This window comes from Triplophysa rosa, linkage group LG21 (assembly GCF_024868665.1).
Source record: "Triplophysa rosa linkage group LG21, Trosa_1v2, whole genome shotgun sequence".
Classification (NCBI taxonomy): Eukaryota; Metazoa; Chordata; class Actinopteri; order Cypriniformes; family Nemacheilidae; genus Triplophysa; species Triplophysa rosa.
In genome coordinates, this window is record NC_079910.1 from 14,006,859 (window position 1) to 14,020,574 (window position 13,716).

Consider the following 13,716-nt stretch of genomic DNA (forward strand, 5'->3'; position numbering starts at 1 on the left):
TCCCGCTTCCATGTTTGAAGATTAAAGTGTAGGCTACACGAAAGACGACTCGCTTAATAGTAGTCACTTGTGATTGGCTGAATGTTAATTCACTCAAATCTATGTAACTAACCAGATAACATGGGCGGGAATTTTGGCGGAGGTGTGTCGAAAAAGTGCGGAGGACAGAACCATTTTTATCTGAAAGTGGGGGTATTCCCGCACATGGTGCCACGCCTATTTAGCGCAGATGCGTGACTTAAGTCTTAAAAACAAGTGCTTATGTACATTTATAAAAAATATATATTTTGTATTGCGGGTTTATTTGGTGCACCTAAAGTCTTGGTGCACCTAAAGTCTTGGTGCCCCTGGGCACTTGCCCAATTGCCCATATGGTTAATCCGCCTCTGCCTGTCAGACACAGAGATGTGGGCTTGCAGAAATATACATTTGAAGAACAGAAGGAAGAAAACTTGTTGATGGGCGTGTGGTTCACTGTTTACTGTTTGTTTACAAGTAAGAGCGTTTCACAACACACACGTGACACAACACGAGAAAACACGAGCTTTGTTCAAAAATGTGTATTTCATTTAAGAGAGCACTGCAGATGCTCTAGATCATTTTAGGAAATGCTCTGAGTTTAGTTCATGCTTTAGTTTGACATGGTCTATTATTCTGAATAAGTTGTGTAAACTTGACATCAGGACTAGATGAAATTTACAGAAATGCTTGTCTCTTCTGTGTTTGTCTATTCTTTAGTCTCTCTAGTATATTGCAAAGATATCTGCTTATGATAATTAAAAATATTGATTAAAATGTAATATTAAAACATTGGCGTTAATATAAATTTTATGTAGGCCTATATAATCAGATACAAAGTAACTAAGTAACTAGCTACTTGAGTAGTTTTTTCATTGCATACTTTTTTACTTTTACTCAAGTAATTTTTAAAATAGTGACTTTTACTTTTACTTGAGTAACAATTTCTCTAGTTACTTGTACTTTTACTTGAGTAAAGATTTTGGCTACTCTACCCACCTCTGATGAAAACACTAAAAACTAAGCTTTATGCACATTGCACAACATACAGTATAACAGCAGCATATGAAGATGTTTCAACAGGAATCAGGCTTACCATTGTGAGGAGATGGTCGATCTCAGTAGTGTCTCTGTATGGACTCAGACTGTTCCACACAAATGGATGATATGCTTTCCTGCACAAATATATTTATACAGATTGTATAGATTGTTTGGAGTGTCAGATGAAAGTGCTGACAGAGTACACAGCACTGAGATAAGGATCTAAAGCAACAGAACATTTATTGCTTTGTGTGCGTGTGTGTGTGCTCCTATCTGTTCTACACATCATATATCCTGCCACTTGTACTACACGCTGCCTTTATTGTGTGGATTTCCATTAGTTCAGAAAAATGACCTTGTGCATTGTGTCATTGTGTATATGCTCCAGTGCAACTTTGTTATGCCAATTTAGGTCAAGGCAGAGAAATTTGAAGTGCTAAAACTATTGAATTAGACCACTTTACCCAAGTTTTTTTTCCCCAATCACACATTTTAAAGTCATAGACAGATCATTGTTATGGTACAAGATTATGTCTGGCACAAGTCAAAACTTTCAGACTTGTAAAACTGTCCCTTGTTTACCTCTCAGGGCGCTGATCTAGGTGTGCCGCAGAGATCCTCTGCATCTCGGCTTTAACATGGTCCAGCTTTTCTTTTATCAGTTGAGTATGGGTGTTGTATGTGTGTCTCGCTGCGGTACTAATGGGTTTTGGATAGTGGTGCTGATTCTTTCTCTGGGGCCCGCTGGGACTTACATCTGAGGAAATACGACCTCTTTGACATCATTCAGAAAACATCACATTATTTGATAAGATGTGATTAATTTTTACTGTAAGATTTCTACAATTGTTTATTTGGTGCACTTATAAAAGGATTAGAAACTGCATAACAGCAATTTTATGTGTCAGATTGGTTCAATTCCTTACTATTGGTTTTTCAGAACATATGAGATGGTGTTGTAAAGCCAGTCAATGCATGAATAAATGATTGAATTTGTACTGTATTTTTTAGGCACTTGAAACAAAAAAAAGGATTAACGTCAACCAACAATGAATGACACAAAGGTATAGATCAGTACATCAAATTGTTTTAACGTTCGCGTTTTACTCTGCACTGTTGTATTGGCCGTACTATGACACCTGTCACGCTTCAAAAAGTTTCCTAAAAGGTTCTTTGTCAAGCTGTATGGGTCCTGAACATTTCTGTTACACAAATAATTATTTGTAAAATAATATGGTTCTTCCAAAGGCCCCGTGTATAAATTTAGCGGCATCTAGCGGTGAGATTGAGGATTGCAACCAAAGGCTCACTCCACCCCTCCCTTTCGAAGCACTACGGTGGCAGACTCAGGGCCAAGATGTTGTCACGTTTTCACTTTTTTGCTGAAGGAGATAACGTATACGAAACACACTCTGTAGAGCAGTTTGTCCGTTTAGGGCTAATGTAGAAACAACATGGTGAATTACATGCAAGGGGACCCGCTGTGTATACTATGTAGATAGAAATTGCTCATTTTAAGGTAATAATAACATAACACTTTATTATGCAAGCTCTTTAAACACCTCTGAAGACCTAGTTATGTATATTACATTGCATTTCTGTCAATAGATCCTCCAAAAAAATTACACTTTGGACCTTGAACCCTAAAATCTAATTGGTTGATAGAAATGTTGCTCCAGAACCATCAAACATCCATAAACATGTCCTGAGTAAATTACAATAAGCCTTTTGATCCAACATACTGTACCTGAGGTAGCTGCTCCCCCAGTTTCATTGTTTATCCATTTTTCTGGCAAAGTTGTTGTGTCTTCTTTGGTTGGAGTACATGCTGATGAGTGTAATTAAAAATGAGAATAGACAGTTAACACGAAGAAAGGTTATCAGCCCCATTTAAAATGACATTAGTCTTTATGGCATTTATACACAATTACGCAAGGGCCCTGCAGGTAATAGCGTACTTCTTTATTTCTCTTTATTCTGTAGTTAATTATCAAATATAAGCTCAAAGTAGAGGGCAGTTTGTTTTTCTTTCTAATGTCAGTATCAATAGTTGGGGCACTTGCCTTTTAAATCTTCCCTTGATGTCGCTCTGCTGTCACCTTCACTCGAAGATGAGGAAAATCGAGACATTCTTTCAAAGAAAACATTTAATTAAAATCATAATGCCAAAGAGAGCTGTTGTTATATTATAGCAGACAGGAGTGTTCAGTCTTATTGATATTGAAGGCTGTTGCAGCCATAGCAACAGTAGTCAAGGTGCAGTCAAACAGGATTCGGAGTGTAAATGGACTCCTGCTGTTGCGTTAAACTGCTGAGCGGTGAGGCTTTCTGCATATCTAAGGCATAACCTTACAAAGATTTCCACATTCCATGATACTGTGAAAAAATGTAATACCTGCATTTTGTGATTTTTTTGTATTAAAAATAATTTTAACAAGTGAATTTATTAAAAATACATACACATCCAAGCAGAATAATTTAAAGGACATCCAATAGGAAACTACAAGCTTTGTTTATATAGCTTTCAGGTTTCCAGTGTAATCATACTAAGTGACAAAAGTTTTGCTGTGGCTCAGTGGTTAGAGCATGGCGCTAGGAACGCCAAGGTCAAGTGTTCGATCCCAGGGGACTGCATGCAGTTATAAACAAATGTATAGTACAATGCAATGTATGTCGCTTTGGATAAAAGCGTTTGCCAAATGCATAAAAAAAAATTAAAAGTACAAATGTCAATCAACTATATACTCTAAAATAACAGAACATTAAAATTGTAAATACAATTCTCATCACATAAGAAAAGAGCTTTTTTGGCTACCGTTTGTATTTACTTTACAGTTAAATTGTGGTTAATTCTTTAACCATTACCTAGTGTGTTCAGAGTGCTGTGTAACCAATGAGTAAATCTGCCCCTGTGTCCCGGGGCAAGTATTCAACAGGTACCGGGACGGTGAGACAGAGAGCTTCTCCGGGCGGATGGATGTGCAGGAAGCGCTCCCTTTTCTTTACGCTGCGCCGTATCGCTGTATGCTATAAATCTACAGAAAAAAAATAAAACACGGCGATGACTAAAAGACCAATTACTTATACAGGGCTATTGTCTTTATTCGTGTTGATTATACGATGAGGTTTATTTCCATGCACTGCTCGCAGACTGGAGGCGAGTGATTGTCCGTGAGGAGGAGGATCCACCGGACATCCGATAAGGAACTACGAGCTTCATTCAACGGTGACGCACATGGGTTAGTGATTATTAATCTGCATTGTTTTAATGAAGGAAAGCGCACGGGTAAAGCAAGCAGCAGCTGTCTGCCTGTCTCCAACAGGGGAGCGAGATGAGCGCTGATGCGATCTGAGATCTCCTGACATTGTTGCTGAGCTGTGAGCAGGAAACGCCGCTGCGAAACACAGGCCTGCCAATGATGAATGAATGAACGCGGTGTGACGCTTTGTTTGTTTTGGATGGTTAAACGAGTGCTCTGGTGCGTTTGTTACAATGTTACTGTAATAAAACGGACACGTGAACTGTTGAACTTGCGCGCAGGTCGTGGAAGTGTCATGATACATGAACGGAGATACATTGAGACCGTTAACGTTAGCTGTAGGATTTCCTGAATAACGGTAATAGATCTGAATTGTATCCCGCCGAAGTGTTTGTCAATAGCGCAAGAGAGGCGGACTTGATTGAATCATTCTGTTTCATTGCTTGTTGATCGAGTTACACGTCCATTGCATTGCACACATGTGGGCAGAAACAGGCAGATAGTGTGCTGTATTGTTTCTTTATGTAGACGGAATTATCTACCTAAAACACCTGCTTTGCAAGTGAGTGATTGGATGAATTATTATAAATGTATTATTATAAATGTAGCCCTTCATATATACATACTAAGGCTCATATGCAATTATTTTTGCACAGTCAATTTTAGTTTATTAATTATTATATTAAATATATACAGTGCGTTGTACGCACTACCCTGCTGAAAAAACAATAGAATCATGCCCAAAACAACAGGAAATGTAATGGTTATAATGGGAATTGTACTAGCTTTAATGGAGGCTATATTGGTGTCTACTGCTATGTGCTGGATTCTACATGTATATGTCTTATACATGAAATAAATGTTTTATACTGTTCAATGTGGTTATTTCAATTGATTTCTGCAATATATTGTAATGCTCATGCAGTGTATCTAGCACATTTGTCATTCTTTTTAAACATATGCTCACAATATCTTTTTCCAGAACTTGAAGGCTGTTTTCCAGCATGACTGCTGTCAGACAAAGGAAGGGCAGCAAAGGGAAGGACCCTGGCCCCAGCATTCAGAACCTAAAGCCAGAATGTATAGCTGAATCAAAAGAGAGGCTTAAAACAGGTCAGTGCTGTTTCAAAGATCAATAAAAGTGATTGTAGGTCAAGCCGGAACAAAGGAGGCGCCAGAAACGAAAGATGCAGAGAGATCTTGTAAATCAATGGCAACGCTTGTACTTTAAATGCAGGCCTACCTATTATTTATTTAGCTTTCTAAACATCATTTAACGAAACTGTCTATTATAGTACAAAAAAGTCATATCCAGATCCACCACTGGCCAACCATCTACCCCACATCGACGGCTCATCTGCCATGAATGCTGAATTACAACTGTTCAGATCAATTGATTTCAAATCGTAGCTGTTCATATATTTTGGATTTTAGCACAGCTGGTCTGCTCTATTGACCAATATTTTTATAATAAAAAATAGGCTAGTATAATATAAATGGAATTGTGGGCTCTCTTCTCTTTTTTAGCATGTGGGTTGTAAGAGTAATACTGCTGTCATTCCCTCCAGGTGGTTTCTCATGGTGGACAATATTGTGTCTAATCATTGGCTCAATAGTGGGAGTTAGCCTGGGCTTACTGTGCTGCATCTATGTGGCTACGCTTCATGACAATGACCTGTGGTTCTCCAATATAAAGGTAAAATACACTTTTGTTTTTGTACACGAGTAGCGATGTGAAAATACATCATTTTAGATTGATTTACTTTCAGGCTTTCAAAAATGTCAAATGTCTTTCGAGTGTTCTTAGGCTACACGTCTAATATGAAAAACAGCACTAGATTTGTGTGGTTACATTTGCCGGTGTTCTTATGTGCACGTCTCGCATACATTTCCTCCTGAAAAAAGAGTACTTTTCCATGTGTGCTGAATGATTATTTTTCTCTCCCGCTTTGGCATAACACTCACATAAACAGAGTTTGGGCTGTAGATCGTGTTATGACTTCCAGAGCTGAAACAGAAGAAACCAGCAATGCCAAAAATGTTATGTCATGTTCAGTTGGATACATCAGTTTGTGTCCCAGATTCCTTATTAAAATGAAACAGATCATGGGAGGTTTAACCACATTTCCCAATCAGCTGTAGGTTTTGTAATAGATCTATTTCTTTTTATGCATGCAATGTGACACAGCCTTTTGTTCACTTACTGCTACTTCTTTTATGGGATATTTTATTTGATTATTTCTCATGTTATAATGCAGTGATTTGTCATGAAACTTGTTTTGTAACAACACAGGAACAGTCTTAAATATGACATCAATCAAGTTTTCTGAAATGTCATGTGAACTTTGTTATTTTAGACTGGTTTCTGGTTATCCCTTTATGCTTTGAGGATATATTTAGGTGTTGGCATATGTGGAAACCATTACTGTATTCTGGATAAGTCTTCTACTTCTACTTAATGTGTTTTCTTTAGTGAGGGAGCAACATCAAACCAAGTGGTGTTTATTTCATACAAAGACAGCATGTTTGTTTGGTTTATATAATATTATAAAACAATGAATACAAACTTACGAAAACTTTATCTGAACACTTTCTGATTGTCAGACTTAGTTAAATATCTTCATAGTTAACGTGATGAAGTACATCTGTGGTCCCTGTGCTGGGACACCAAAGGTCATACTTTAAAAGTGAACCTAAGACCAGATGGTTAAAATGATTTGCAAAAAAGTCGATTCTGAGGAAAGGCGATCGCATCATTTGCTTTAAGATGCAACTTGGTTGAATATTTTGTATCTGATGCGATGAAATTCATTTAAAGTGCCTTAAAGGGAACTCGGTGTGTAGAGAGATTTATGGCTTAATGCTTTGTAATAGCCTTACACTACTAGCATTTGTCGTTAGAAACACATCAAATATTTTCAGTTCTTAAAAAAAACCTAAATGTAATACTCATTTTAACCTAAGGAGGCCGCCATGTTCTTTTTTGATGACGTAAACTGGTTGCACGCACAGCTAACCAGCCAAACTAAACACCGACACACTAATCAGTTCTTCAGTAAATATAAGGTTCTGTAGGATAATATATACAGTATATCTATATACAGTATGTGTAACAATGTTCAAGGAAGAAGGAGGAGGGAACCGACGAACGTTTAACAACAAAACTTTAATAAAATAAACAAACAACAAAACGAAAGTAAAATGCCGGCAGCTCCCTCACGGTCGACTGCCGGTCACACATAATAAAATATAACGTAAAGTCCAGGCCTGGTTCTCTCTCGTCCTTTACTGTTGTCGCTCCTCCTTTTATATAATGCTAAAAGAAGAAAGAAAGTAAATACGCTATTTGGTGTATTTTCCTACATTTTAATATTGTTTGTCAGAAACAACACAAACATGCATATTAATAACCAAAATCATTTCGAATTTATCATATACACGATGTTTTTTGCCATTATACAATGCATTTTATCCAGATTTTGACTTTTTGATGTTGATTTATCAACATCAGTAGCCTAACGTTATTGTCTTTCCCTCGGTCATTAGCTGACGGGGGCTAATATTCACGTGTGCTCTAATACAGAATAAATAACCAAACCGCAAGCATTATTATTGTGTTCATCAGTATATTCTCATAATCTATGAAGTGTACGATTATGGTGGATGCTGATGTCTTAAATAGTCTTAAATGTCTCAAATGCGGTAGTTTAAAGTTATGATTTAATGCACGCTCACCTTGAACAGACGTCTAATACTGTACGAGTTCTTCTTTTATGGCTGGCAGGCTGGCTTGTGTCAAGAGGACATACCGCCACCTACTGTCTCTGTGTGTTTGTATATCTGATCTTATGTTTTACGTGTCATATTTTACTGTTATATATGGAAAACGTGTGTGCTTCACTGTTGCGAAAGAGAACAGGTTTAGGTCGCAACCATTTGACATCATGGATTCTGATGCAAAAAAATGGCGGCCTCCAAGTAAAAATATTTTTTCAAAGTTTATGAATACTGTGACAGTTACACTTTTTTTTTATTTCACAATTATAAAGTCAGTGCCATTGTTCATATATTAAGCCATACATCGCTCTATACCCAGGGATCCTTTTAAGTGCACAGTAATATTTGGGGCCACACATTCACACATTTCTGATCTGTCTGGTTTATACAGTACAACATGTGTTTTGTATTTGATCTCAAGTTTAAAATGAAGTCATAGTGCAACTGCAGTGGAAAGCTAATGCACTCTAGCTGGTGTTTGATAGTGGGCATGAGGCATCTTTTATCTGAACACTTGCTTTTGTAAACGTGACTCGCAGTGATTGGATGACCACACTTTTTATTCTCCATGTGTTTCATTTTTCAGCTGAAGAAAAATGAAAAAGGACTAGTAAAAGGGCTTGAAAATATTCTTTATTTGAACACAACATAAAAGATAAAAATTGCTTGTATTAGAGGTTGGTTTAGTAGCTATTCAAATGTTTCTGTAGAGATCTTCCATTAGAAACGCGGGCGGGTTGCCTTTGGAGTGTTCCGGGAACCGGCAGAAAATTTCACAGGGATTTTGTAAATGTTTTCAGCAGGAGTTGGTCTTACAGTCAGTTTCATCACTGATGTTCAAATGTTGCCAGACTTCTTGACCGAAGGCTTTTAAAGATTGTATGTGTCTCTTCTGGGACGCAGCAGGAGACAGCTGCCACTACAGCTTCTAAATTCATTGTGCGTGAAGTCACGACCAGGACAGTTAGAGAACCACACTATCGTCATAGTGTACAGTCAAATTGTTTTCACAAATGCGCTTAAACCTCTAAATTATGTTCCTAGTTTGTGTTCCTTTTTTTCATCTTTTTTCTATTTTTTTCCCCTGACTACCAAGAGGTCACCAGTTGTGCAGCCCACATGCCTTCCTTCCTGTCTCAGCCCCTTTCTCTCTGATCACATGTGAAATGTTCCTCTGGCAGATTGAGCTTAGAATGACCTCATGAGGTTCTGTTTTATTGTTTTAATACGTACGCTTGAAAGTTTTGGGGCAAGTAACTCTGGAAAAGAGTCATAAACAAAAGCGGGAGCTTACGGACAGAAGCAGAGAGGGACTCCTAGGATAGACAGAGCTCAATAATACTTGAGAATGAGAGTTCGTCGTGGGAGGAACAGCAATCTGGATGATAACACACCGACCTCCCAGAACAGACTGCCTATGGGTAACTTTGGGGCCAAAGACAATCTACAGGATTATAAGAGTGGGCAGGGGAACACGGAGTGGTGCCTAAAGCTTTCATGGTGTCACATTCCGGTGCAAAGCTGTTGGCTGGCTGTTGTCATAGCAGCAGGTTTGCTGTTGGCAGGGGTTATTGGGCTGTTTCATGCATGGTGTGTTTATTCTATACACGAGAATCTGCTGTGGTTTTCACACCTAAAGGTAAGCAGGACCCGGATCTGTCTTCTGTTTTGTCTCTGGGATTGTTGCTTAGAAACATTAAGTGAATGCGTGTCTCTTTGTAATCGGGATATGCAGTCTCTGTCCGGTCATTCTTTGTCCGGATCTGATTCTTTATACGACATTATTTCTTCTTTAAATAGACTATTGAAATGGACTTTTTCATTAACGTTTCAGAAGTTCTTTATAAAACAATTTCATTCGATATTACTCGTTATTGTGGAACATTAAGACCTTTTTTGAATGTAGTTTAATTGCGAAAACTGCTTCCACTTTAAAATGTTTCATATTTACAGCATTTTTTTCCTCAAGACATTTGCAACAACAAAAATGTTTGTGGTGCTCAGACAGCTTCGAGGTGTGAACGGTCCGTGAGCCGTGGCTGGCGGATTATCGCTCACAGTAATCCTCATATCACCCTCGCTGCTTGCCATAGCGGACTGCAGGGCCGTAGTCCTGCCGCCATGGAACGGGGAGCAAACGAGGTGGTGGCTGAGTCCCGTGGGAACACAGCCACCTGTGACGCAATGTCTGAATCGTCACCGCCCACAGTGTGGGCAGGACGTATCCACAACGTCTGCCCCAGCGTACTGGAAGCAGGCATTGTGTCCGTCCCCCTCCTCGATGAGTGTGTTGCACCCATGAGAACAGCGGGACAAGCCACGCTGGAGAAATTTGCTCTTTTAGAAAAGGAAATTTGCTCGAACACCTCCGGAACTGCCGAGACGCCCAGGGGAGAGTCACTGCAGGAAGGGACCGTCCGCTGTCCACGTCGTAGATTCCAGCAGAAAGAATGAACACCCAGATCGTAGAGAAGCTCACCAGATGCGTAGGCTCTGAAGAACAAAAGGTGAATGAATGAGCACGCCGGCTTCCCTCTTATACCCGGACATCCGGGGAGGAGCCCAGCATGCAAATTTCATTCGCCAATTTTCATTGGCCTTTTCTAAATACTCAGAAGATGATAGATTCTCAAGACAAACCCCATTCTGTCCGTTCGACACAACGTCGAGAGACCGACAGAAAGGGAACACTTTTTAACCCTTCTTTTAAATAAAAGTATGAATAGTAGTTATTTAAAAGTATTTACCTTTAAAGCCTCTATCTGAAAATTTGACATCTATATCGCCATCTTGAAAAAAACATTGCAGATTACTTTATGTGGTAATTGATAAATAAACCGTACATGATGGTGTGACTGCAAAAATTTAGAAAACAACTGTTAATAATATACATATTTTTAAATGATTAATATTTATAATATAAAATAGCATGAGAGAGATTTATTTTCATTGTTATTTTTTGCTGTCACACCATAGGACACATTTATTTGTCATATACCCATGTACTTAGCTTTATGTGGGTTGAAATGTCAGCCATGCTTTCCCGGGCCGCCGTGAGAGTTGGGCTGCAGTTCCCGCACTGCCTCTACCAGCGCTCGCGGCTGGATACATGGTGCCTCGGGTTTGAGCGCGGCTCCAAGCCGCGCCCGTCCCCCAGTGCTGTGTTTACCAGAAGTGCATGAGGAACTTAGTAAGGTCTGGAACGCCCCCTTTTCGGCGCATCCACGTCCAACAAGTTCTGTCGCCCTCTCTTCCCTCGAGGGTGAGGCAGCTAGAGGACACGTCGATCTCCCCCAGGTGGAGTGTGCCGTCACGGTGCACTTGTGCCCGCAGACGGCGGCCACTTAGGGGGGCTCGGCCTAGACTCCCATCCAGGGCATGTAGGGTCTCAGCATCTCTGGTGTCGAGGGCTTACATTGCTGTGGGCCAAGCTGCCTCCTCTCTCTACGCTATGGCCATCCTGAGGCCAGGGCGTTGAGAGAGCTCCACGAGGGTAAGACCGACCCTGCGCTTTTGCAGGAACTCTGCGCCGCCACCGACCTCGCTCTACGGGCGACCAAGGTGACTGCGCGGGCCCTGGGTCGGGCGATGTCCACACTTGTGGTCCATGAGAGACACATCTGGCCGAACCTTGCACAGGTGAGTGACGCAGAGAAGGTCCGCTTTCTCGACGCACCCATCTCGCAAGGGGGGGGCTGTTCAGTGATACTGTCGAGCAGCAGTTCTCGACAGTAAAGAAGCAGACAGAGGCATATCCTCCCCCGCCGCGACTCGGCCGCCCTCGGCCATCGAGTCCCGTGCACTGTCTGCTGGTCCTCTTCGACGCCCTCCGGCGTCCCCTCAGGCGGCCCCCCGGAAGAAGATGTCAAGGAGGAGACCACCACCCCGTCAGCAGCCGCGGCGAAAGCAGAAGCGGCCCTCATGGGAAGACCCCAGGGAGATCGAGAATACCATCGGGCCCGACCCCAGCCATCCCATCGCTGGGTGGTCGATCCGGGATGGTTCCTGACCCGTCCCAACAGCCCACTTCTCAAAGGGAGTTTCCTCTCTCTCTGGGTGTTTGTCACAGCCGCTCTCACCCTCTACACGACGGTGGTCGGCAACTCGACATTGCATCACGGCGAGACCCAATGTCGAGGATATTCAGCAGCCCTCAGCACTCTCAGTCGATGGTGCGTTGTGCTACATTATCGGCAGGCAGGTAAGCCAGCAGAACCGATCTCCTCGCCGGGGGGCAGCCATCGAACCACCCCCTGGAAGGTCGATGAAGCAGATCGTACCCCTAGCCCCGGTCTCGGTCCCTGGGAGCCTGACTAGAGCCCCCAAACCGTCACGGTGGCTACAGGATACGATCCGTCTCGGCTACACGATCCAATTCGCCAGACGCCCGCTCAAGTTTCGGGGCATCCTCTCAACCTCAGTCAGAGGCAAGGATGCTCCCATGCTTCGGGCCAGGCTCGCCACCCCTCTGGCAAGCGATCGTGCTCGTCCCTCTAGCCGAGATGTTCAATGGGTTTTACAGCCCGTACTTCATCGTCCCCAAAAAAGGCGGGGGACCCGTGGTGTATCGGTGTATATTTGGTGTATATTTTTACATAAGACAGTCTGTTCATAGTATGGATGCAATTAATATTAAGTTGCAATCACCCACTGGGGGGTTTCAGTATATTTGAAAGCACAATCTAGTAAAAAGTAAAGATTTTCAGCAGACACAAAATTCAACCCGGTTGTTTTTTACCCAAAGTTTTCTTGCATCATTTGGTGATTAACATTTAAGATGATTTCTCCAGTTCTTTCAAATGATAATGACTTACAGTATACGTTAAACTTCCAGTATACCATGGCCTTTAGGGGGTCTCTATGTCTCTTTGTAGTATTACTTTTATCCCCAGAATTAGCAGGTCTATTGTTTGAGTAAATAACTGTCATTGAGGATCGCAAAACTAATTGCTTGTTCAGCATATTCCAACCATTTACAGTCTGAAAGATCAGTGGCTGGGAAAATGACATCTAATTATTTCTTATTTCTGGGAGCATTTCTTTGATTCTTTTGTTCATACTGACAGTGTACCCAGAGGTGGGTAGTAACCTCATACAAGTAAGAGCTTTTCACAACACACACACGTGACACAACATGAGAAAACATGAGTTTTGTCTAAAATCAGTTTGTATTTCATGTAAGAGAGCACTGCAGATGTTTTAGATCATCTTAGGAAATGCTTAGTTAAGTTTAGTTAAATGCATTATAAACGAAAACTCTGCAGGTTCACTTTAGTTTGACATGGTCTATTATTCTAAATAAGTTGTGATATTGGGACTAGATGAAATTTACAGAAATGCTTGTCTCTTCTGTGTTTGTTTATTCTTTAGTCTCTGTGTGTATATTGCAAAGATATCTGCTTATGATCATAATAATAATAAAAAACATTGATTAAAATATAATATTAAAATACTGGCATTAATATACATTTTATGAATAGTATAATCAGATACACAGTAACTAGTAACTAGCTACATGAGTAGTTTTTTCATTTAATACTTTTTTACTTTTACTCGAGTAATCTTTTAAATAGTGCCTTGTACTTTTACTTGAGTGAAGATTTTGGCTACTCTACCCACC

General features: G+C 40.7%; 1 protein-coding gene and 1 long non-coding RNA gene across 3 annotated transcripts in view; both read left to right on the forward strand.

Annotated features, from left to right (window-relative positions):
- The window catches only part of ntsr1 (neurotensin receptor 1 (high affinity)), a 61,604-nt gene that overhangs the window by 12,644 nt on the left and 35,244 nt on the right, over positions 1 to 13,716 (forward strand). The window lies entirely within an intron of this gene.
- Positions 4,006 to 6,010, forward strand: LOC130544947 (uncharacterized). The gene is made up of 3 exons (XR_008961605.1): positions 4,006 to 4,298; positions 5,302 to 5,432; positions 5,888 to 6,010. It is a non-coding gene; the product is annotated as an uncharacterized LOC130544947 (long non-coding RNA).